The sequence below is a fragment of the Bufo bufo genome, chromosome 3 (genome assembly GCF_905171765.1).
Source record: "Bufo bufo chromosome 3, aBufBuf1.1, whole genome shotgun sequence".
NCBI lineage: Eukaryota > Metazoa > Chordata > Amphibia > Anura > Bufonidae > Bufo > Bufo bufo.
Window position 1 is genome coordinate 388,340,802 of NC_053391.1, and position 27,382 is coordinate 388,368,183.

Sequence of the window (27,382 nt, forward strand, 5' to 3'; positions counted from 1 at the left end):
ATATGCAATAAAAAAAATAGACACATTAAGTATTGCGCAACTGTAATGACCAGCTATATAAAAATATCATATGATCTACCCCAATAGATGAACGCCATAAGAAAAAAAAAAAAGCCATTTTTGGGTCACTTTGCCTTACAAAAAGTGTAATAGTGAATGATCAAAGAGTACTACGCACTGCAAAATGGTACCACTGAAAATGTCACCAAATCCCGCAAAAAATTAGCCCCTACACAAAATTATTGGCACAAACATAAAATAAAAAATATGGCTCACACAATATAGCAACACAAAACCAGGATTTTTCTTTTTCAAAAACGCTTTCTTTCATTGTGTAAGATTGCAAACAAAAAAATAAAAATAGATATATTTGGAATCTCTGCATCCATAATGAACTGTTCTATAAAAATATCACATGATCTACCCTGTCAGGTGAATGCTGTAAAAAAAAAAAAAAAATTTAATGTGTCAAAATAGCCTTTTTTTTTGTCACCTTGCCTTACAAAAAGTGTAATAGAGAGCAATCAAATGTACTATGTACCCCAAAATAGTACCACTGAAATCATCAACTCAACCAACAAAAAATGAGCCCTCGTACAAGATGATCGGCAGAAAAATAAAAAATATATATATATGGTTCTCAAAAACGGCGACACAAAAAAACAAAAATGCTTTGTGTAAAAGTGGCAAGACATAAAAAAATATAAAAATGTATAATATATATATACCTCTGTAATCGTACTGACCAGCAAAATAAAGGTTACATGTAATTTGTCCCGCATGGTGTTCACCGCAATAACAAAACCCAAAAAGCAATAGCAGTTACTGCCTTTATCCTATTCTTTATCCTACTTCCCAAAAAACTAAATAAAAAGTGATCAAAAAATTGTATGTACCCCAAAATAGAATCAATGATAAAGTTCAGTTGAGAGAAAAATAAAAAGGTATTGTCAGAAAATAGCTGTACTGGTCTCCAGAGGTTGATCAATAGCAACATGGCGCCCGTAAACCATTTCACCAAAATCTGCCCTCCAAAAACCACATAAGCGCCCCTTCTCTTCTGATCCCTGCCGTGTGCCCAAACAGCAATTTACGACTACATATTGGGCGTTACCGTGTTCAGGAGAAAATGCTTAAGAAAATTTGAGGTGCTTTTTCTTCCACTGTTTGCCTTCAAATGTGACATTATGCCCAAAAACTATTTTAGCAAAATCTGTCCTCCAAAAACAATATTCTGTTCTTTTCCTTCTGAGCCCTGCTGTGTACCCATACAGAAGTTTATGAAAACATCTGGAGTGTTTCTGTAATCTGCAGAATCAGGTTAATAAATACTAGGTTTGTTTTGCTGTTAACCCTTGCTGCCTTATAGGAAAAAATGGATTCAAATGTAAACTCTGCCCAAAAAAGTAAAATTTTGCCACCATTCTCCTTTAATTCTTGTGAAACATGTAAAGGGTTAAGGCCTCCTGCACATGAACATGTGCACCCTGTGGCCGTGCTGCCATTCACTTTAATGGGTCCGTGATCCACCCGTTCCGCAAAAAGATAGGACATCTCCGGATTTGCGGACCCATTCAAGTCAATGTACATTTACATAAAGTACATTGTGTCATGAGAAAACAATCGCTTGGATAAAAGTAAAATCATTCCAAAGTTATTACCACATAAAGGGACATGTCAGATTTACAAAAATAGGCTTTGTCAGGAAGGTGAAATGCCTGTATCCTGAAGAGGTTAAGTGAGAAGTGTTATGTTTGGAGAAAGGAAAACACTGCATTCCAGCATAAAATCCTCATCCCATTGGTGGCAATATCATGGTTTGGGCTGTTTTGATGCATCTGAGCCAGGACCGCTTGCCACCACTGATGGAACAATGAATTCTGAATTTTACCAGCAAATTCTAAAGGAAAAAGTCAGTACATCTGCCTTTGAGCTAAATCTGACATTTAAGAAATGTGTTAAATCTTTAGGCCTCTTGCACACGACCGTGGTTTGGGTGCGACTCGGGTGCAGACCCATTCCTTCAAAGGGGCCGCAAAAGATGAGGACAATGATAGGCATTTCTATAATGGGTCGTCTGTTCCGTTCCGCAAATTGCGGAAGGCACACGGGCGGCATCCGTGTTTTGCGGATCCGCAATTTGCAGACCACAAAACACGGCATGTTCGTGCGCAAGAGGCCTTAGGTATTTCAACAGAATAAACAAAACTCAGGGGTTCATTTACTAACCAGAAATATGCCTGGATTTGGCATATTTCTGGTGCAGATTGCGACTCAAAAGGTCCTTTGCACAATCTGAGACTTTGCCCCGCTAAGTGCGTGTGGCGTGCGTGGGGAAGGGCCGGCAGGTCCATCTCATCAACCATTTTCTACTCCTGTTTTATGCATAGAAAATGGTCTAAATGTAAGACAGCTAGGACGCTGTATTACATTTAGAATTGACAGTGGATGCACCAAAGTTATGTAGAGGCCGGTGCCTGATAGGTGCGGGGAGAGCTGTGGCTGGAGGAACCCGGGTTTCCAGGGGGTTCGTCCACCACAAAGCGCTGCTCCCATACAAGTGAAAGGGAGCGCATCGCCTCTGCTTCCATTAATTTCTATAGGGAAGACGGAAATAGCCGCGCAAGCGCTCAGCTATTTTCGGCGGTCCCATTGAAATGAATGGAAGGTGGCTGAGCATGCGCAGTGCACCCTACATTCATTTCCCCGCTCCGTTCTCGTTGTAGGTGCAGGTCCCGTACCCATCAGACAATGGGGAAATATCCTAGCGATATGCCCCCATTGTATGTGATGGCAAAACCGCTTTAACCCCTTAAGGACAGGGCTCATTTTCACCTTAAGGACCAGGCCATTTTTTACAAATTTGACCAGTGTCACTTTGTGTGTGAATAACTTTAAAACGCTTTTACTTATCCAGGCCATTCTGAGATTGTTTTTTCGTCACATGTTGTACTTCATGACACTGGTAAAATGGAGTAAAAAATTCATTTTTATTTATAAAAAAAAACAAAATTTACCAAAAATTGGGAAAAATTAGGAAATTTCCAAGTTTCAATTTCTCTACTTCTATAATACATAGTAATACCTCCAAAAATTGTTATCAATTTACATTCCCAATATGTCTACTTCATGTTAAGATCATTTTGAGAATTACATTTTATTTTTTGGGGACGTTACAACTCTTAGAAGTTTAGAAGCAAATCTTGAAATTTTTCAGAAATTTTCCAAAACCCACTTTTTAAAGGACCAGTTCAGGTCTGAAGTCACTTTGTGAGGCTTACATAATAGAAACCTCCCAAAATTGACCTCATTTTGGAAACTACACCCCTCAAGGTATTCAAAACTGATTTTACAAACTTTGCTAACCCTTTAGGTGTTCCTCAAGAGTTATTGGCAAATGGAGATGACATTTCTGAATTTACATTTTTTGGGAAATTTTCCATTTTAATCCATTTTTTCCAGTAACAAAGCAAGGGTTAACAGTCAAACTAAACTTAATATCTATTGCCCTGTTTTTTTAGTTTATAGAAACACCCCTATGTGGTCGTAAACTACTGTACGGGCACACAGCAGGGCGCAGAAGGAAAGGAACACCATATGGTGTCTGGAAGGCAGATTTTGCGGATTGGTTTTTAGACACCATGTCCCATTTGAAGCCCCCTGATGCACCCCTAGAGTAGAAACTAAGTAAAAAAAAGTGACCCCATTTTGGAAACTACGGGATAAGGTCACAGTTTTGTTGGTACTATGTTAGGGTACATATGATTTTTTGTTGCTCTATATTACACTTTTTGTGAGGCAAAGTAACAAAAAATTGAAATTCTGAAATTTCATCTCCATTTGCCATTAACTCTTGTGGAACACTTAAAGGGTTAACAAAGTTTGTAAAGTCAGTTTTGAATACCTTGAGGGGTGTAGTTTCTTAAATGGGGTCACTTTTTGGAGTTTCTACTCTAGGGGTGCATCAGGGGGGCTTCAAATGGGACATGGTGTCAAAAAACCAGTCCAGCAAAAACTGCCTTCTAAAAACCATATGGTGTTCCTTTCCTTCTGCGCCCTGCCGTCTGGCCATACAGCAGTTTACAACCACATATGGGGCATTTTGTTTGGCTGTTAACCCTTGCTTTGTTACAGGGAAAAAATGGATTAAAATGGAAAATTTGCCAAACAAATAGCTGTTTTGGCACCGTTTTTATTTTTTTATTATTTACAACGTTAATCTGACAGGTTAGATCATGTGTTATTTTTATAGAGCAGCTTCTTATGGACGTGGCAATACCTAATATGTATACCTTATTTATTTATTTAGGTTTTACACAATAATATTATTTTTGAAACAAAAAAAAAAAATGTTTTAGTGTCTCCATAGTCTGAGAGCCATATTTTTTTTCATTTTTTGGGTGATTGTCTTATGTAAGGTATCTTTTTTTGCGGGATGAGGCGACGGTTAGATTGGCACCATGGTGGGGGGCATACGCCTTTTTGATCGCTTGGTGTTGGACTTTTAGTGACGTAAGGTGACAAAACAATTTTTTTTTAGCACAGTTTTTATTTTATTTTTTTGACAGTGTTCACCTGAGGGGTTACGTCATATGATATCTTTATAGAGCCGGTCGTTATGGACATGGCGTTACCTAATATGTATACTTTATTTTTTTAAGTTTTACACAATATCATTTTTGAAACAAAAAAAAAAAACCATGTTTTAGTGTCTCCATAGTCTGAGAGTCATAGTTTTTTCAGTTTTTGGGCGATTGTCTTAGGTAGGGTATAATTTTTGTGGGATGAGATGACAGTTAGATTTGCACTATTTTGGGGGGCATACGACTTTTTGATCGCTTGCTACTACACTTTCTGTGATGTAAGGTGAGAAAAGAATTGCTTTTTTGACAGTTTTTTTTGTTTTGTTTTTTAACGTGGTAGTTTTATAGAGAAGGTTCTTACGGACGCGGCGATACCTAATATGTCAATTTTTTTTTTTTTACGTTTAATAACAAAGCATTTTTGAAACAAAAAAAAATCATGTTTTAGTCTGAGAGCCATTGTCTCATGTAGGGGCTCATTTTTTGCAGGATGAGGTGACGGTTTGATTGGTACTATTTTGGCGTACATAAGACTTTTTTGATCACTTTTATTACCTTTTTTGAGAAGTAAGATGGGCACAATTTCATCATAGTTTTAATTTAAAAAATTTTATGGCGTTCACCGTGCGGGGAAAGTAACATGACCATTTTATAGATCAGGTCGCTACGGACGCGGTGATATGAAACATGTGTAGGGAATTATTTTTTTTGTGATAAATGTGTTTTTATATTTTTACTTTTTTTTTACCCAGACCCACTTGGTTCTTGAAGATCCAGTGGGTCGGATGTCTGTATAATACAATACAGTACACTATATAGTGTACTGTAATGTATTTTCACTTTACTTAGTCTGATCAGACTTCTGCCTTTAGCAGAAGTCTGATCAGCACCATGGACAGCCGGAAACCTATGAAGAAGTCTGGTTGCCATGGTAACCATCACTCGCTGCCACAAAAGAGCAGGGGGTGATGGGGAGGGAGGGGGGCCCCCTCCCTCTGTGATCCCGTCAAGAATCGGGGGCTGAAAAGGCACAGCAGCCCCCCGATGGGAGAGGGAGGGAGCTCTCTCCCTGTTAACCTCTTCCATACAGCAAAGAAAAAAGGGGGGGTCAGACAGCACATCCCAAAGCAGTTTGTGCTGGAGGTGTGGCTGCCTTCATAGTCGTGCACTCCTTCCTCGTCTGCCCCATAGGCTGATTTTAATTATTGTGAGTATATAGCTTGGCCTGCTCCCCCTCACTCACTGAAAGCCATTTGGCACCAGGAGAGAGATAGTTTGTGGACTCTCATTGCAGTCCTTGGTGGCCATTTGGCTCCGGGTGTGGTGTGTAGTTGTCATGGTCTTACCTGCTTGCTGCTCTCCTTCGTTTGACATGTGCTGGCGGCCATCTTGGTTTCTGGGTTTCTTGTAGCCTTCCACCCTGCTGCTCCTCCTTCCCCTGGGAGGAGCTGGATGCCTAGCTCATATATATAGGAGGTCTGTGGCTTCAGTTCCTTGCTTGGTCCTCTTGTGTTCACATGCTTCTAAGACTGCTGCTGCTTCTGGTTCCTGATCCTGGCTTCGTCTGACTACCCTGCTGGTTCCTGATCCTGGCTTCGTCTGACTACCCTGCTGGTTCCTGATCCTGGCTTCGTCTGACTACCCTGCTGGTTCCTGATCCTGGCTTCGTCTGACTACCCTTCTGGTTCCTGACCTCTGGCTTCGCAAAGACTCTGCTCGGTTTCACCATCCGTTTGGACTCTTGCTTTACAGCTTTATTTTCAATAAAGCCTTCTTATTTTCACTTATCTCTTGTTGTACGTCTGGTTCATGGTTCCGTGACATTAGGACCAAGCCATGAATTCTGACGGTACAGGGCCATCCTCGCTACCCACGCTGGTTGCCAGACTTGATCAGCAGGATCACCTGTTGGGTCGGTTCGCTGTGGCGTTGCAAACCCTGCTTGAACGCACGGCTCATTTCGCTCCCGTTGCCGATGGGTCGGTTGTCGCTCCTGGGCTCGCTCCTACTGCCGCTCCGGTTGTTGCGCCAGAGTCTACCCCGACACCTGCTGTTGCGCCTGCGGTGTTTCGGGGTATGACCGGTTCTGCCCCTCTTCCACAGCGCTTTGGGGGAGAGCCAACTCAGTGCCGAGGTTTCCTTAACCAGGTGGGCATTTATTTCGAGTTGCTGCCACATGCCTTTCCTACTGAGAGTTCAAAGGTGGGCTTCTTGATCTCGCTGCTCTCGGACAAGGGCTTGGCCTGGGCCAGCCCTTTATGGGAGAACAACAATCCGGTGGTTGCCGAGTTTTCCGGTTTTGTTACTTCTCTTCGGAAGGTATTCGATGTGCCGGCTCGTGCTGCCTCTGCTGCGAAGCTCCTTATGTCCATCAGACAGGGTTCACGATCCGTAGCTGAATACGCCATTGAGTTTCGTACCCTGGCAGCAGAGGTGGGCTGGAATAATGAGGCTCTGGTCGCTGCTTTCTCTCATGGTCTCTCGGATGCCTTGAAGGATGAGGTTGCAGCTAAGGACCTACCAGTTGAGCTCGAGTCTCTTATTTCTTTCCTGATTTTGATTGACACCAGACTCAGGGAGAGACCTTCCTTTAAGGAGAACCTGCGGAGGTCTTCTAACAGATTGGTGCCTACGTTTGCTGTCCCACCCGTGCCTCCCTCTCCTCCCACGCCTCCTGGGGATGACTTGTCTGGGGGTGAACCCATGCAGCTGGGGTTTGCTCGCCTGTCCGAGGGGGAGAGGGCACTCCGGAGACGCGAGGGCCGATGCATGTACTGTGGTCTCGGTGGGCATTTTCGGTTGGCATGTCCGAACCGTCCGGGAAACGCTCGTACCCTGAGATCCTGTCGGGGCAGATCTTGGGTGGAGTCTCCTCGTCCCCGGTTTCCCGTGTTGACAAACCACTGATCACTGTTGTCCTCTCCTGGGTCGGGGGCTCGGTGACGACCCAGGCGTTGGTGGACTCTGGTGCTGGTGGTTTGTTCATTGATAGTGTGTTCGCTGCCGCCAATTCCATTCCTCTGCAGGCTCGAGGTTCCCCACTGGCTCTTGAGGCGATAGACGGCAGACCCCTTCTGCCGCCACACGTGACTCATGAGACCCTTCCAGTGGGGATAGCCATTGGTGCCGTTCACAGAGAGTCGGTCTGCCTCCAGGTTATTTCGTCTCCACACTACTCGGTGGTCTTGGGGTACCCCTGGCTCCAGAAGCATAATCCGACTTTCGATTGGAGATCGGTCGAGATCCTCTCGTGGTCACCGCAGTGTGGGGCTAGTTGCATCCATGGGTCTGTCAAGTTGCTGTGTACTTCCTCGGACTCTCTGTTGCCTCCTGAATACGAGGAGTACCGGGATGTATTCGATAAGGTGCGCGCGGTTGCCCTACCTCCGCACCGCCCATACGATTGTGCCATAGAGTTACAAGCTGGTGCCGTTCCTCCTCGTGGCAAAGTCTATCCACTGTCGGTAGCGGAGAATGAGGCCATGGAGGAGTACGTGAGGGAGGCGCTTTCACGCGGACACATTCGCAAATCTTCGTCCCCGGCAGGGGCTGGATTTTTCTTTGTGAAAAAGAGGGGCGGTGAGTTGAGGCCTTGCATCGATTACAGGGGTCTCAATCGCATCACGATCAAGAACGCTTACCCGATACCCTTGATTTCCGAGCTGTTCGATCACCTTAAAGGGGCCACGGTCTTTACCAAACTCGACCTGAGGGCGGCATATAACCAGGTAAGGATCAAGGCGGGCGATGAGTGGAAGACCGCGTTTAACACCAGGACCGGTCATTACGAATCCTTGGTTATGCCCTTTGGGTTGTGCAATGCGCCCGCAGTCTTTCAGGAATTCATCAACAATGTTTTCCGTGACCTGTTGCAGCAGTGTGTGGTAGTCTATTTGGATGACATCTTGGTATATTCTGAATCCATGGAGGCCCACATTCTGGATGTCAGACGAGTGTTGCAACGGTTACGAGAGAACAAGCTGTTCGGTAAGCTTGAGAAATGCGAATTTCACCGATCCCAGGTAACCTTCTTAGGTTACATCATTTCCGCTGAGGGGTTCTCCATGGATCCTGAGAAGGTTTCGGCTGTCTTACAGTGGCCCCAGCCCAGTGGTCTTCGTTCCCTGCAGCGCTTTTTGGGCTTCGCCAATTATTATCGGAAGTTCATCAGGGACTTTTCCATGCTGGCCAAGCCTCTCACGGATCTGACCAGGAAGGGCAGTAATTCCCAGGTCTGGCCGCTCGAGGCCATCCGAGCTTTTGAGGCCCTAAAGTCCGCCTTTGTGTCGGCTCCGATTCTGTCGCATCCCAACCCAGGGTTGCCCTTTGTCCTCGAGGTGGACGCGTCTGAGACGGGAGTAGGCGCCCTTCTGTCTCAGCGTAGAACACCAGAGGGTCCTCTGCTTCCTTGTGGGTTTTACTCCCGGAAACTGTCTTCCGCGGAGTGCAACTATCAGATTGGTGACAGGGAGTTATTGGCCATCGTGCAGGCCCTTAAAGAATGGAGGCACTTGCTCGAGGGTTCGGTGGTTCCGGTTCTCATCCTGACGGACCACAAGAATCTGACCTACCTTTCTGTGGCCAAGAGATTGACACCACGTCAGGCCAGATGGGCTCTGTTCTTGTCACGTTTTAATTACGTGGTCTCCTACCTACCCGGTTCCAAGAACATCAGGGCGGATGCCTTATCACGGCAGTACTCCGAGCTGTCCAGGGAGGAGTCGATTCCGACTTCGGTCATACCTCCGAATCAGATCCTGGCCGCCATTCGCACCAGCCTGACCTCTCCCCTGGGTGAGCAGATTTTGGCGGCTCAATCTGGTGCTCCCTCTGGGAGACCCAACGGCAGATGTTTTGTGCCTGAGGAGTTGCGCACTCGGTTGTTGCGAACCTACCATAACTCCAAGACCGCGGGGCATCCTGGAAAGAATCAGCTGTCCTGGGCTGTTTCACGTCTGTTCTGGTGGCCTTCCCTACGTTCCGACATCGCCGCATATGTAGCGGCATGCTCCGTTTGTGCCCAGAGTAAGTCCCCTCGGCACCTTCCGTTGGGCCTTCTGCAACCCATAGCCACCGGGGAGCGCCCATGGTCACACCTGGGGATGGATTTCATTGTGGACCTCCCTGCATCCCGAGGCCATACGGTCATTCTCATGATTGTGGATCGGTTTTCCAAAATGTGCCACTGTGTTCCTCTCAAGAAGTTACCCTCTGCACAAGAGTTGGCCACGATTTTTGCCAGGGAGGTCTTCCGGTTGCACGGTTTGCCTAAGGAGATTGTGTCGGATCGGGGGAGTCAGTTTGTGTCCAGGTTCTGGCGCGCCTTTTGCTCCCAGTTGGGGATTCATCTCTCCTTCTCCTCGGCCTACCACCCTCAGTCCAATGGGGCCGCAGAACGATCCAATCAGGCCTTGGAGCAATTCCTTCGTTGCTATGTCTCCGATCACCAAGACAATTGGGTTGACCTCCTGCCTTGGGCTGAGTTTGCCAGGAACACGGCGGTGAACTCTTCCTCTGGGACGTCTCCCTTCATGGCCAATTATGGGTTCCAACCTGCCGTGTTACCGGAGGTATTCTCTCCCCAGGATATTCCGGCTGTGGAGGATCACCTTTCCGTCCTACGTGCTTCTTGGGTACAGATCCAGAAGTCCCTTGAGGTCTCTGCGCAGCACCAGAGACTCCAGGCTGATCGCAGACGAGCGCCTGCTCCTTCCTACCAGGTCGGAGACCGTGTATGGTTGTCCACCCGCAACCTCAACCTTCGAGTGCCCACTCCCAAGCTGGCGCCTCGCTTTGTTGATCCCTTCCGAGTGCTTCGCAGGGTAAACCCGGTAGCCTATGCCCTTGCGCTTCCTCCTGGCATGCGGATCTCCAACGTGTTTCATGTCTCCCTGTTGAAGCCACTGGTGTGTAATCGTTTCACTTCCTCGGTTCCTCGGCCTCGTCCGGTCCAAGTGGGCAATCGTGAGGAATATGAGGTGAGCAATATCCTGGACTCACGCCTGGTCCGCGGTCGGTTGCAGTTTTTGGTCCATTGGCGTGGTTATGGTCCAGAGGAGCGTTCCTGGGTTCCCTCCGCAGATGTCCATGCTCCTGCCTTGCTCCGAGCCTTCCACGCACGCTTCCCTCAGAAACCGTTTTGTGCTCCGCGGAGGAGGGGCCCTTGAGGGGGAGGTACTGTCATGGTCTTACCTGCTTGCTGCTCTCCTTCGTTTGACATGTGCTGGCGGCCATCTTGGTTTCTGGGTTTCTTGTAGCCTTCCACCCTGCGGCTCCTCCTTCCCCTGGGAGGAGCTGGATGCCTAGCTCATATATATAGGAGGTCTGTGGCTTCAGTTCCTTGCTTGGTCCTCTTGTGTTCACATGCTTCTAAGACTGCTGCTGCTTCTGGTTCCTGATCCTGGCTTCGTCTGACTACCCTGCTGGTTCCTGATCCTGGCTTCGTCTGACTACCCTGCTGGTTCCTGATCCTGGCTTCGTCTGACTACCCTGCTGGTTCCTGATCCTGGCTTCGTCTGACTACCCTTCTGGTTCCTGACCTCTGGCTTCGCAAAGACTCTGCTCGGTTTCACCATCCGTTTGGACTCTTGCTTTACAGCTTTATTTTCAATAAAGCCTTCTTATTTTCACTTATCTCTTGTTGTACGTCTGGTTCATGGTTCCGTGACAGTAGTGGGCCCGGCAAGCATGTAGGTGCCTGCATTCTTTGGATACTAATAGGGGCCATTTTGGCACCATAAATGACAGAAATCAAAGCAGGCCCAGCATGCATGTGGAACCTACACTCCCTGAATTGTATGGCAGCCGACATGGCACATAACAGGTAGTATTTAGTGTTAAGAACCCGTCTTACAGAGATCGCCTTGACGTGCGGCAGACTGGCTCAAATAATTTTGTACAAAATGATTTGCCAAGCATCTCTAACTCATTAGCATAGTACATGCAATTACTATGCTATTTTGTACTTTATATTTGAATGCAGTGAGCTGTTGCATCACATGCTTTGTTTTACAGTCTTCCATACAGCGGTCCCTACGGACCGCGGCATGAAAGGGGTTAAACGGTTGACATCTGTGTGATGAGGTCAGCCATTTCAAGCAGAGTGTCAGCAATGTGCTGACACTCTACTTGCTAACCGCTCGGCCATCCTGAAAATGAGAGGGAGGGCGGGCAGATGATCGCGTGCCCTCCCTCCCTCCTGCACCCCCGGCTGCAGGGGGGGGGGGGGTAAACATAAAAAAAGGCATTTTGAAGTTTCTGATCCGTGCGGTCACGGACCGCGGGGATCAGAAATGAATTGACCTGCAGTTTGCAGTGATCGCCGATATGGGGGTTCACAGGACCCCCCTCGGCATTGACCTAGGGTGCCTGCTGATTGATTTCAGAAGGCACCCAGTTCCGATCACCGCCCGCCACGCGGCGGTGATCGGAACTACACAGGACGTACCTGTATGCCCTGTGTCCTTAAGTACCAGGACATCAGGGCGTACAGGTACGCCCTGTGTCCGTAACAAGTTAAGGTTTGTTGAGGCCTTGACATGGCAAACCATATGAAACCCCCCAAAAGACGCTTTATAAAACATCCCAAGGATTTCATCTAGGGGTATCAGGAGTATTCTGACCCCCACAGTTGCTGGGCCATGAAAATAAACATTACATTTTTCCAATTATATGTATTTTTAGCTCAAAATATTTTATTTTCAGAAGGGTTAATTGAAGAAGATAGCACCAAATAAATTGTTAGCAATTTGTTCCTGTAGCAGAATCAGGATTAGATCTGATGGTCAGCCATGTTGCATTAGGCAGACATATTGTGTTCACACCTCAGAAAGGACTTTAGCAAAGAGTTAAAGTGAGAAATAGCTTGGTTAGTGAATAATCCTGATGTACTTTGGCTAATTATTATTAAAGCGCCAGTCATTCCATGGCGCCATACATATGATAAGGGTTGCACATACATAATACAGACAATTGCACTAAGCATAAACAAGACGCGTTACAAACTGGTACAGAAGGAGAGAGGGCCTGCCCGTGAGGGCTTACAATCTACATGATAATACATGAGTTTTTAGTAATTGATTGAAATGGTTACCTTTAGAAAGTAGATAACATTTGCATTAGTGATGGAGGTTTTGACCTAGATAAATGTACATGACTAATGAAACTTAATTAGGACATTGAAATGTTTAGGACCATGTTCAATCCTTATATAATATGTCTTATACAATAGGCCCTCCTTTTTACAATCGTCGTTCACAATGATTTTTAGACTATACAAGCATGTTTCCATGGTGTCACAAACTTGATCCTACTTTCACCATAAAATCTTTAGTCCACTAGTCCATAATTAGGCAATTCATGGGAATCCCTAGATCCTTCTCACATCCCTCTCCCTTCACTAAGGGGAGTCAGATGGTGAAACTGTCATTTTACCTCACACCATAAAATATACAGTATAATTTAAGCCGCATCAGGTATCTATACAGCTGCGCTTTATGTCCATTGGTTTACATATGTGTCAAGTATAACACCTGTGTCATATGTATGTTCCACAAAGTGCCACTGGTGACAGGTCATACATTTGTTAAGCCACCAGTCACATATGGCAGCCTTTCTACCAAAATTATCTTCTACAATATCTCCCTCTAGACTGAACTGGCATAAGTCCCCGTTCCAGGATGGCTAAAAAAAAAAACAACAACTTCCTATTAGAGTGCATGCGGAGCCCCTTTTCCAAGATGGCTGAAAATAACCCCTTCTAAGTAGGATGCATACGTGGCCTCTCAGAGCACTGTCCCCCTTAATAACGGCATATCATCTCGTCTCCGACTACTGTATCCGTTCCTCATTTCCAACAGTGAGGAATGGATTCAAAATTACAAGTAGTGCTATTCAACACACAGCACTACCCTCTTACAAGATGGCTAACACCCTTCACTTTGATTAAGATGCATGCTCTATCTTGGTCATGCACTACTCAGCAGCTCCTTGTCTAGGTGATGATCCAAGGCTTCCACCACATCCCTGTATATATCACTCAGACCCTATCCTTGCCCATTGTCCTGACAAGGGCTATGAATGGCCGCTACTCGTAACCCATCAGCAGGGAGGCCAATTTAACCCTAGTCAAATCATGACTTTAGTGGTCCAAGCTCCACAATATATTTGTGCACTCTTATGGGGGACTTTCTGCTCCTTATCATCTGTATTTGGACAAATAGGATGTAATTGTGCCTAAACTATAGCTCTGTTTAGACATGCTACTACCTCCCAGGTACTAACCACCTATTAAGGGATTGGATTAAGATATCATATATACACTCACCTAAAGAATTATTAGGAACACCTGTTCTATTTCTCATTAATGCAATTATCTAGTCAACCAATCACATGGCAGTTGCTTCAATGCATTTAGGGGTGTGGTCCTGGTCAAGACAATCTCCTGAACTCCAAACTGAATGTCAGAATGGGAAAGAAAGGTGATTTAAGCAATTTTGAGCGTGGCATGGTTGTTGGTGCCAGACGGGCCGGTCTGAGTATTTTTTACAATCTGCTCAGTTACTGGGATTTTCACGCACAACCATTTCTAGGGTTTACAAAGAATGGTGTGAAAAGGGAAAAACATCCAGTATGCGGCAGTCCTGTGGGCAAAAATGCCTTGTGGATGCTAGAGGTCAGAGGAGAATGGGCCGACTGATTCAAGCTGATAGAAGAGCAATGTTGACTGAAATAACCACTTGTTACAACCGAGGTATGCAGCAAAGCATTTGTAAAGCCACAACACGCACAACCTTGAGGCGGATGGGCTACAACAGCAGAAGACTCCACCGGGTACCACTCATCTCCACTACAAATAAGAAAAAGAGGCTACAATTTGCACGAGCTCACCAAAATTGGGCTGTTGAAGACTGGAAAAATGTTGCCTGGTCTGATGAGTCTCGTTTTCTGTTGAGACATTCAAATGGTAGAGTCCGAATTTGGTGTAAACAGAATGAGAACATGTATCCATCCTCTGATGGCTACTTCCAGCAGGATAATGCACCATGTCACAAAGCTCGAATCATTTCAAATTGGTTTCTTGAACATGACAATGAGTTCACTGTACTAAAATGGCCCCCACAGTCACCAGATCTCAACCCAATAGAGCATCTTTGGGATGTGGTGGAACGGGAGCTTCGTGCCCTGGATGTGCATCCCTCAAATCTCCATCAACTGCAAGATGCTATCCTATCAATATGGGCCAACATTTCTAAAGAATGCTATCAGCACCTTGTTGAATCAATGCCACATAGAATTAAGGCAGTTCTGAAGGCAAAAGGGGGTCCAACACCGTATTAGTATGGTGTTCCTAATAATTCTTTAGGTGAGTGTACATGTACATATCTGATATATAGGCAATCCTAGTACAGTAATTACCAATAGCTGTATGCTTCACATCTAATTACATAAACCTCACTATAAGGGCTCGTTCACACGAACGTGTGATGCCCGTTGCCGTATTGCGGACCACATTTGCGGATCCGCAATACACGGGCACTGTTCCGTGGCCATTACACATCACAGAAGCGGACCCTTTAATTTCAATGGGTCCGCAAATCCGGAGATGTGGAACGGAAGAACGGAACAGAACACTACGGAAGCACTACGGAGTGCTTTCTGGGGTTCCGTTCCGTGCTTCCGCACCGCAAAAAGAGAGCAAGTTCTATCTTTTTGCGGTGCGGAAGGATCAGAGACCCATTGAAGTGAATGGGTCTGCAATCCCCATGCACCTGCCCCACGGACGGTGCCCGTGCATTACGGACCGCAATTTGTGGCCACAGCACAGGCACGGGCTTCACACGTTCGTGTGAATGAGCGCCCTAACGGATATACCCATCAGGGAATGAACTATATGATCTGGTCATTTGCTTTTTCCTTTCTCTCCATATTCTCCCGCTTGCTCTTCCTGCTGTTCTCTCCTTTCCAATCATGGTCATGAATATGATGAGTGGCATAAGAAATATTCGTTTTCACGATATTATTGCGAATTTTTCACATAATATTCACAATAATTTTGCGATTTCTAGAATTCGTGATCTCCAGTCATTATTTTAGCGATTGCGCAAATCGGCACTAATGATGCGCATATTTTTTGCGCAATACATGCAACTGCACATTTTATCAGGTCTGAGTAGATATTACTGATTTGTGCACTAAGTATTGTTGTGACATCACAGCACTATGGGCTAGATTTATCATTAGCTCAAGTCAAAATAATGGAGTGAAAAAGTTGCTAATTTTGGTGCAATTCCTAAAACTGCGCAAACATTTTCGACTTTATTGGCTCTGCGCCATGCTCGCCAGTTTTCTGAAAGTGGGCATGTTTTCTTATGTAAATGAATCTCTAGACAGATTTACTATTGCGACAATTTAAAAAGTGACAAAAAATTTCGCAATTTCACTCCAGTGAGGACCATGCTTATCTTATGCGACTTTTTAATAGAAAAACGATTAAACTGAAAGATAAACTGCTACCGCCAAACCACATTTATCACAGTACTAAAGGACTAAATCTCCCACTAGCTATCTGTATTATATATATGACTTAACTACATATCTAATGTAATGGATCCAGATGAAAGCACAGACCACAGCAATGTCACTGCTCTCTCTCTCAGAACTGCAAAAATGGCTGCTGGGGAATTTCTTATATAGTAAAGCGGTAGGCAACTTTCCTATTGGTTGCCAGGGATGTTGCTAAGCTCTGACAAAGATATTACAGACTTCTCATTGGCCCACAAGCAAGAAGGGAGGTTACTGATGAAAAAAAGAAATCTTGATTATTCACGATTATAAATATATAGCACTATATTCTACATCTTTGCGAATTCTCAAAGTGCCGATATTCGCGATAAAAATTCGCGATTAGAATATTCGCAATCAACACTAGTCATGAATCCATATACACTGCACCATTCTTCAGTCATTTTACCTCCAGATATCAATCATGTATTTTCTAATCATCTTATGAATTGCAAAACACGCTCTCAAGCAGCAACTATGCAAGTACACAGATGGTTGCGAGTGCCAAACTTATTTCCAATGCATTTAGGACAGTGCGCTGTCCATCAGGGAAACATGATGATGAACAGCGCACTGTCCTAAATGCATTGGAAAGAAGTTTGGCACTCGCAACCGTCTGTGTAGTTGCATAGTGACGTCACTAGTTGCTCCTTGAGAGCACGAGTTGCAATTCTGAACAAACGGAATCGTGCCACCGGCCAGGGCGCGATCCATAGCCTAGATACCAGACCCGTCACAGCACGAGTCCCACACTGCATTTAGAGAAAGACAGATGCCGCAGAGAAAGAAACCATCAGTAAGAATTTGGAATAGAAACTGATCGTACTACTGCAGGTATCTTTCAGCAGGGGGATCATATGTTATTTGGGGAAGGTAGTGCGCGGTATAGAGATTGGTCTGAAATTGTGTTTTGCTCATGGTTGTTTTATATTTTAGGACACAGCGATACCAATTTTTATTTTATTTTATTTTTTTCCAATAATAAAGTACAACATAATGTGAAAAAGCATATGGTTTTTTTTGTTGTTGTTACCTGGACATTTTAGTATGCAATGTCCTGATTGCTGGTATAATACTACAAGTTTAGTACACGTCAGTTTTTGCCACTGGCAGGGTGTAACTGGTTTTGGTAGTTGGCAGACCCAGATGCGATTGTTCGGCCACTGATCTTCATAGCAACCATTAGCACACCACAACTATGTTACGGCGGTGACTACAGTATGTCTAGAGAGAGGGAACTCTATCCCTCTGTCAACCACTTAGATGCCGTAGTTGCTTTTGACCAAGGCATATAAGGGGTTAAACTGGGATCTGAGCAACAGTAGCTTCGAACCTGGCAGTTGCAATAAAGTGTCAGCTATATGTCTCAGTTCCTGACCCCACGCCATCCACTTGATGTAACTGTTCATCGCACTGTCCTATATATTGTTACAATCACGATTTACACGTACACCGTTTGGCAGGAAGAGGTTAACGTGAGAATCAAGCAAAATATATAATTCTATATATGTTCCAGTGAAGCAGCCCCCCTTCCTCTAGTCCAGGAATGGGCAAACTGCGGCTCTCCAGCTGTTGTAAAACTACAACTCCTAGTAAGCCTAGTCTGCCTACAGCTATCAGCCTACAGCAGGGCATGATGGGATTTGTAGTTTTACAACAGCTGGAGAGCCGCAGTTTTCCGATCCCTGCTCTAGTCTATCCGGTGTCCAGATGTAAGGCAACTGACTGCAGAAGTCCCCTCCTCCGGTAACAGCGAACATTAGGTACTGCCACTCTTGGCTAAGTTCTGGTTGCTCAGATCCCCAAGTTCAAGAATTAACTGTTCAATTGCTGAGGGGTGAGGAGGACGTTTAGAAAGTTTATATCCTGTTCACTTTTATTGTCAATTACTTGGTTTAGTGTTCTCATAAGATCCTAATCTTAACATTTGCCTTTTTGGCCTAGCTCTGTCTGGGAAAATACCTCATAAACTGATATAATCATTAGATAGTAAATGCCAGATGCTCAATAACAGAATATTTATTAGACTGTTTTATTGCACAAACTATGCATTATTCTGAATCAGAGAAACAGCAACATTCTCCCTTTCCCTCGGAGCTTGTCACACAGAACCCAGTTAGGAATAGGTGACCAAGACAAAATGCAAATATGACCAATTTTCAAATTTACGCCTGAAGAAAAAAGGATGGTACCATGACAGTCAGTACTAAAAGGGTTTATCACTTTCATTAAGGGAAACATAATGAGAGTCTTGCAGGTATAATTATCGTTTACTGGCTAACAAAATTAGAAGCAATGATGATATAGGGCAAGTTTTCCAGATAACAGCCTGTGTTCACATCACATTTTTGTCCTACGTTTAACATATAGACAGGACGTATATATTAAACGGACGCCTCAGACGAGTGCTATACAGTTGTATCCGTCACCACAGGGTTCATTGTTAAAAATAAAAAAAGTTATCCGTTAATGTATATGTTTTTTTTGCAGGACACTGCAGCATGGAAGAGAGTAGTGTTCTATTCTTTTGCATCCTTTTTTTTCACAAATATATGTTAAACATGGGACAAAAACCACGAGCAAGCAGACGACTGTCCCCAATCGTCCCCATACAGAGTCATTGCTTGCCAGCAGCAGAGTGCTGTTTAGACAGCACAATCTGCTGCCAGCAAACGATGATTTAGGTGTCCGCATCAATAACACCATAACCTGATGAACGAGTTTTGCTGGTTTATCGGGTAATTGGCGGCACCTTTACTGAAGTGTGATAATCTGCCTGAAAAGGGCAGTCTAAAGGGGCCTTTAGTAATTGTTATACAGATCTGGAGAGACCTGTATGGAGGAGTGGCCCAAAATCCCTGTTGCAGTGTGTGCAAACTGGTCAAGAACTATAGGAAACGTCTGACCTCTGTAATTGCAAACAAAGGTTTCTGTACCAAATATTAAATGGGTTGTCCGGGTTCAGAGCTGAACCCGGACATACAGGCAGCCCCCCTGATGTTAGCATCTGAGCATCTCATGCTCTGATGCGCTCCCTTGCCCTGGGCAAGGGCTCTTTTGTTTACAATAACACACTGCCGGGCGGAAGCTTCCGCCCGACAGTGTGTTCGGTAACGTCACCAGCTCTGATGGACGTGCTTTAGACCTGCCCTAGCTGCTTTACTGGCTAGGGCAGCGCTAAAGCCCGCCCATCAGTGCCGGTGATGTCACCAGGCTTCCTGGCAGCCCCACGGAGAGCCTGGTACATCACCGGAACTCTGGAAAATCCTTTGCCCTGCACAATTTAGCGCAGTGCAAAGGAGAGCATTGGAGCATGAACTGCTCTGATGCTCAAGTCAGGGGGGCTGCATGGGTGAAAATGGAGGTATGTCCGGGTTCAGCTCTGAACCCAGACAACCCCTTTAAGTTCTGTTTTTCTACTGTATCAAATGCTTATTTCATGCAATAGGAGATAAAAGAGAGATAGGAGGCAGCGCCTCATGTGTGGTATTGTCTCGTAATAGGTGCAAGAGATAGATAAAAAACTCTTACCAGAAGATGTTGTGAAGAGTCACAACACCTATATGAAGCTTGTGCTGATTTTCCCGATCAGCGTGCGGGGTGCCTGCGCTGCTGCCTAGGTTCCAGCCCCGTGCCTTGGAGGCATTCGTCGGGGAGAAGTAAGTTGCAGAAGAAGAAAGAAGATGAACCTTTGGATGGCGCTGTCAGCAGGAGTCGGAAGCAGGTAGGTATTGGTAACAATACTTTTTTATTTTCAGTCAACGCGTTTCAGGGGCGGAGAGATCTCCGCCCCTGAAACGCGTTGACTGAAAAATAAAAAAGTATTGTTACCAATACCTACCTGCTTCCGACTCCTGCTGACAGCGCCATCCAAAGGTTCATCTTCTTTCTTCTTCTGCAACTTATTTCATGCAATAAACAGATATACACTGCGTGCAGAATTATTAGGCAAATGTGTATTTTGACCACATCATCCTCTTTATGCATGTTGTCTTACTCCAAGCTGTATAGGCTCGAAAGCCTACTACCAATTAAGCATATTAGGTGATGTGCATCTCTGTAATGAGAAGGGGTGTGGTCTAATGACATCAACACCCTATATTAGGTGTGCATAATTTTTAGGCAACTTCCTTTCCTTTGGCAAAATGGGTCAAAAGAAGGACTTGACAGGCTCAGAAAAGTCAAAAATAGTGAGATATCTTGCAGAGGGATGCAGCACTCTTAAAATTGCAAAGCTTCTGAAGCGTGATCATCGAACAATCAAGCGTTTCATTCAAAATAGTCAACAGGGTCGCAAGAAGCGTGTGGAAAAACCAAGGCGCAAAATAACTGCCCATGAACTGAGAAAAGTCAAGCGTGCAGCTGCCAAGATGCCACTTGCCACCAGTTTGGCCATATTTCAGAGCTGCAACATCACTGGAGTGCCCAAAAGCACAAGGTGTGCAATACTCAGAGACATGGCCAAGGTAAGAAAGGCTGAAAGACGACCACCACTGAACAAGACACACAAGCTGAAACGTCAAGACTGGGCCAAGAAATTTCTCAAGACTGATTTTTCTAAGGTTTTATGGACTGATGAAATGAGAATGAGTCTTGATGGGCCAGATGGATGGGCCCGTGGCTGGATTGGTAAAGGGCAGAGAGCTCCAGTCCGACTCAGACGCCAGCAAGGTGGAGGTGGAGTACTGGTTTGGGCTGGTATCATCAAAGATGAGCTTGTGGGGCCTTTTCGGGTTGAGGATGGAGTCAAGCTCAACTCCCAGTCCTACTGCCAGTTTCTGGAAGACACCTTCTTCAAGCAGTGGTACAGGAAGAAGTCTGCATCCTTCAAGAAAAACATGATTTTCATGCAGGACAATGTTCCATCACACGCGTCCAAGTACTCCACAGCGTGGCTGGCAAGAAAGGGTATAAAAGAAGAAAATCTAATGACATGGCCTCCTTGTTCACCTGATCTGAACCCCATTGAGAACCTGTGGTCCATCATCAAATGTGAGATTTACAAGGAGGGAAAACAGTACACCTCTCTGAACAGTGTCTGGGAGGCTGTGGTTGCTGCTGCACGCAATGTTGATGGTGAACAGATCAAAACACTGACAGAATCCATGGATGGCAGGCTTTTGAGTGTCCTTGCAAAGAAAGGTGGCTATATTGGTCACTGATTTGTTTTTGTTTTGTTTTTGAATGTCAGAAATGTATATTTGTGAATGTTGAGATGTTATATTGGTTTCACTGGTAAAAATAAATAATTGAAATGGGTATATATTTATTTTTTGTTAAGTTGCCTAATAATTATGCACAGTAATAGTCACCTGCACACACAGATATTCCCCTAAAATAGCTAAAACTAAAAACAAACTAAAAACTACTTCCAAAAATATTCAGCTTTGATATTAATGAGTTTTTTGGGTTCATTGAGAACATGGTTGTTGTTCAATAATAAAATTAATCCTCAAAAATACAACTTGCCTAATAATTCTGCACTCCCTGTAAAAAAAAAATAATCATACAATGTGATTTTCTGGAATTTTTTTTTAGATTCTGTCTCTCACAAGTGTACCTACGATAAAAATTACAGACCTCTCCATTCTTTGTAGGTAGGAAAACTTGCTAAATCACCAGTGTATCCAATACTTATTTTCCCCACTGTATATGACAATGTGAAAACAACACAGCATTTATAAATTATATTATATTACTGCGCCCGCACGGAATCTGGACCCATTGATTTCAATGGGGCTGTGTACATGTGCCTTGGTTTTCACGCATCACTTGTGCGTTTTGTGAAAATCGCAGCATGTTCTATATTCAGCGATTTTCGCGCATTGCTGGCCCCATAGAAGTGAACGGGTGCGGATGCAATGCGTTTTTTTCATGGATGGTTGCTAAGAGATGTTGTTTGTATACCTTCAGTTTTTTTTCACGCGCAAGCAAAATTCAAAAAATCGTATTGCACCCGTGCGATAAAAACTGAGCAACTGAACGCGATCGCATACAAAACTGAATGACTTTGTTTGCGAAATCGCGCATTTTTCACTAAATGCATTCGCAACGCATCCGGACCTAATCCGCACTGCTCGTTGGCCTTAGATGGGGTGGTCAATGACAGCCCGAGGCTCTACAAGGGCCTTCTAGCTATCGAAACCTTTGAGGCCCAGCCCCAGGCTGGGTCTCATAGGTGAACTGTCAGTGCAATACTGACAGTTACAATGCATTACAATACAGCATGTATTGTAAAATTGTTCAGACCATCAAAACATGATATCGTCTTGTGCGAGAAAAAAAAAAATATCCCTTTCTCCTCATCAGGCCGGTTACTAGTCGTGAAAACGTCACCTTAAAACAGCAAAATCATTGCCAGAAAAAATAAAATAAAATTATGGCTCTCAGAAAATGGCAACAAAATTTGAAAAAAAAATTGGAGGAACAAAAAAACTAGAAAAAATTGGGATATCTGTAATCATACTGACTAGAAGAGTAATATTAACATGTCATAGGTCACAATAACAAAACCCAAAATGCAATGGCGAAACTGCCTTTTCTTTATCCTGCTTTCCAAAAAGCAGTATGTACCCCAAAACTAGTGGTACCCTAGAGACTGTGCAAAAGCATTGATCAACCAATCAAAATCTGCACTGCAAAAGCCAAAAGGCTGTCCTTCCCTTCTGAACCCTGCAGCATACCCAAAGATGTCCACATTGGTGCCATTTCCATACCCAGCAGAACCCAACTAAGGGGCATGGTGTAATTGCACAAGATGAACACAACATACATGGTACTGAAATGCTGCATCAGTGGAAAAAATGCAAATTTTCATTTTGCAAAGCCCACTACTCATTAATTTCTGCAAAATACTAATGGTAAAGAGCTTAAGGAATGTACGTTAGTTTCCAAAATGAGATCACGTTTTAAGGGTTTCCACTGTACAGGTACCTGAGGGGCACTGCAAATATGACGTAGGGGCTGAAAACTATTCCAGCAAAATCTGCACTCTAAAAAACTGTGATCCTTCTCTTCTGAACCCTGCCGAGTGCCCATACAGCAGCTTACATTCACATTTATTGCATTTCTGCCCCAAGTAGAATCTGCCTATAAGGCCTCATGTACATGACCGTTGTTTGGGTCCGCATCCGTACACGTACATCAAGGAAATCCAAAGTGGTTTCTCCGAAGTTTTCATTATGCTGATTTAAAAACTGGACAAATTCCTCACACGTCTGCCGCGAGCCTTGCCATACCATAAAGACATCATCCACGTAGCGCAAAAAGAGCTTAATATGCTGCAAGAATGGATTTGAGGTGGAACAGACATAGCGGTCTTCAAAGACTGCCAAGTATAGATTGGCGAATGTGCAAGACACAGGTGTGCCCATGGCCGTACCATAGATCTGCCTGTACCAGCACCCCCCAAAAGTAACTGTGGACCCTCAGATAGCAGAGCATCACCCGACTGGGTCTCACAGTTTATCGTCCCGCACCTGTGTCCTGATACATTATTAGCAGTGCCGCCTCATATCTCTTCGTATGCTGTATTCATTTGGTTCCTTCAACTTGGGAGGCAGAGCACGCTATATCACAGTCTGCACGGGCTTAAAAAGACGGGATGGCCACTGAAGAGGAGATACCCAGTCTGAACATGGGCAGAGAAGGGGCGGACGCGTTTTTCACTGAGTGCAACTCCCGAGACACACTACAATCATTGAGCATTAAGACTCTGGAAATGCGTGTCAACAATCTTGCTTATAAAGAGGTCCAACTGTTTTGGACAGTAAATTCACTCACATTATACAACATGAGTGGCAGAGTTCCTAGAGGACTCAGGATTTATAAGGAGCTCCTCCAATATGAGGAGGATGAAACATTTGCAGCGGAGTGGAAAAATCTACACATGAACTTCTCCTCCCAAATACTAGCCTTGGTACTAAAACGGGAAGAACAGGAGTACAATAAAATCAGTGAAGACCTTAAAAATTCAAAAAGTGCACTTGCATCAAGATTGACTGAAAATCAAATGGCCACCTTTGAAAAAAGACTTAATAAGAAACTAGTCATTACACAGAGTGACATTAAGGAAAGGAAAAAAGATAAATTTCTAAGAGACAAATGCGACTATGATAGTGGAAAAATATTTGACTGGAACAAAAGGAAACAAAGAAGAAGACGTCCGCAGAGGAAAATTAGAAGTGATTATTGGACAACTGATAGTGATTCTAGTATGTCTGACGATACTAATAATACCCGAAGCACAACAGAGAATGAACCCCCTTTAGACGCAGCACAAGAAGGGGAAGGAAAGGGAGAAAGAAGACCAGCAAGGAAATCAGCGCACAACAGGAAACAGGTGTCATGGCGTCAATGACACCATCTCCAAAGAATGTATCTGAAGATAATCTTGTAATCAATCTGACTAAACTTCAATTGACACCTCCTTGCATTAGTGCCCTCAATAAAGGGCTCGGTTTCAGTCTGGTGGAAAACTTCAATCCAGTGATATTTGAAATAGATCTATTCAGAGCTATACGCAAATTACAACTGCATAAAATGTATAGTAGTTCCCAACATATACTAGGGTCCAAGAGAGAGGGGGAAATTCCGGCCCACACGAATGTGTTGGGGTTTAAATTGGACGAAACCTATGATGAAACAGAAATTGCCTGCCTAGAATTCCTAGCTGACACAGAATTAAGTGGTCTCCCCGCCCCCACTGCAGAAGCAGGTCGCTTTGAGGGAGGCATAAAATCGACATACTTCCCCCTTGCCTGCCAGGAGTAGCATTGACATTTTTCATAAACAAATATTAAGAGATGTGAAGGCCTTAGTATACCCAAGAGCAGAGAATAATACCACTAAGGAGGAATCGTCTGCCATTAAATGGCTAGCTAACAGAGATGATGTCATAGTGAAACCGGCAGACAAGGGGGGCAATGTCGTCCTCCTTACCAAGGAGTATTACCTACAAGAAGCATATAGACAGCTGGGAGACACCTCTGTTTATTTAAAGTTAGGGAATGATCCCACCTCGGCCATCAAAGCACAACTCTGTGAATTGCTGACACGCTACATTGAGGTCGATCGTGGATCGGCTTGTACCACCATTCCCCAAAAAACCTACATGGTACTTTATACCTAAAATTCACAAATCACTGACCCAAATCCCTGGCCGCCCTATTGTGGCGGGGATAGGGTCAATGACTGAACCATTGTCTAAATACCTGGACTGGCTTTTGAGACCGCTCTTGTCTCATGCCCCTACATATTTGCGAGACACCAATGCCTTCCTAAAAGGATTTCCAGTGGCAGGAAGATTTTAACTTGGTGTCCCTTGATGTGGAAAGCCTCTACACCCGTATACCACACGGGGAGGGTGTACAGGCAGTCATCAAGGTGTTGAGCAAAACTGACAAGAGCGCCATCTATTGCACCTTTGTCCAGGAAGCACCCAATTTTGTACTCAGTAACAACGTGTTTACTTTTGGGGGGTGCTGGTACAGGCAGATCTATGGTACGGCCATGGGCACACCTGTGTCTTGCACATTCGCCAATCTATACTTGGCAGTCTTTGAAGACCGCTATGTCTGTTCCACCTCATATCCATTCTTCCAGCATATTAAGCTCTTTTTGCGATACGTGGATGATGTCTTTATGGTATGGCAAGGCTCGCGGCAGATGTGTGAGGAATTTGTCCAGTTTCTAAATCAGCATAATGAAATGAATATGAAATTCACACTAAACTTCGGAGAAACCACTTTGGGTTTCCTCGATGTACGTGTAACTATTGACGAGGGCACCTTTGTCACCACCAGCTTCCGTAAACCCACGGCCACAAATTCACTACTTCATTATGACAGTTACCATCCACGTAGCGTAAAAAGAGCAGTCCCCTTTGGACAATTTGTGCGCTTGAAACACATTAACAGCACAGAAGCAGGGTACACTATGCAGGCCCAGGAATTGAAGGAGAGACTCCTACACAGAGGATACCCGGAATCAGAATTAAATGCAGCAGTAGAGAGAGCAAGTGTAATGACCGGCGACATGCACAGGGAGGGAAAAGGGAAAGCCCTGCCCAAGGGAGAGGGAAAGGTGGTGACCCCTGACTCACCTTGCGGCTGGCACCTGACTGCCCTGACGTCCCTAGACGGGTTCCTCACCCGTGCGGCGATCACGTGCCTAAACCCTGGCTTTCCCTAAAATGAGCCCTAGATAGTGAACGGGCCGGTGGGATCGCTAGTCCGCACCACTGACACTAGGAGGGAAACACCAGGGAGAGGACAGACAATACAGACAAACACATACACCCAGGTGGGCGTCCACAGCAGACCACAAAAGGTCCAACAGGGATCCGGAGGGTAGCGTTCTGGACCAACAACCAGAGAACGCAGCAACACAGCTCCAGAGGGTCAGAATAGATGTCCAGGCAGGAAGCTCTATATCTGGCAACCAGAGAAGTGTGAGAGGGGAATATAAGGAGGTTGGGAGTGCTGGACAAGGAACAGCTGAGAAGGAGCTACGGATCCCTGAGTGAGCCAAAAGGGTTTGCAAAGCAAACCCAGAAAGCTACCATAAGGAAACAGCCCTATCTTACATAGAGCGCACAGCCAACCGCTGCGACTTCCTGACCCCGGGTATAACGGAGTCAGGCGTGGTTCTAGACACCCTCGTGACAGCAAGTCAATTCACACAGAGTGAACTACTAAAAAGGAAGAAAAACATTTCTAAAAAAAGTGCCACAAATAGGTTCGCATTTGCCTTTAAGTATAGCCCCCTAGCAGACACCATAAAACAAGTTGTACTTAAAAATTGGGACATCCTCAATAATGAAGAGGGGCTCCAAGATTTAACATGCAACAAACCTCTTATCACCTTCAAAAGGTGCCATACGATTAAAGACAAGTTGGTGAGGAGCAGACTTAAGGAGTACAAGGCCAGTAATTGGCTCACTGAACGTATACCAATAGGGAGCTATAAATGTGGAGATTGCTCTTTTTGTCAATATGTTTTACAGGGCAAATATTTTTTCTTTGCAGGCATTAGGCATAGAGTTAAACAATTTACTACATGTAGAACAAAATACGTGGTATACATGGTTTTATGCTCCTGTGGATCCTTCTACATAGGGAAGACGATCCGCCCTATGTATGAGAGATTCAGGGAGCATGTTAATTCAGTGAAGTCAGGAAAAGGTTGTCCCAGACTTATTGACCACATTCGTACTAAACATGACTACAATACTAAAT

At 44.7% G+C, this 27,382-nt stretch overlaps 1 protein-coding gene across 3 annotated transcripts in view; it reads right to left on the minus strand.

The window, feature by feature from the left end:
- The window catches only part of RPH3AL (rabphilin 3A like (without C2 domains)), a 403,454-nt gene that overhangs the window by 257,199 nt on the left and 118,873 nt on the right, over nucleotides 1-27,382 (minus strand). Inside the window, exon 2 of one of the 3 annotated variants that reach the window (XM_040424765.1) lies at nucleotides 27,155-27,164. The exons of the other annotated variants lie outside the window; for them this stretch is intronic. The gene's annotated coding sequence lies outside the window, so the exon portion shown is untranslated. The remainder of the gene's footprint in view (nucleotides 1-27,154; nucleotides 27,165-27,382) is intronic. 3 annotated transcript variants of the gene reach the window in all.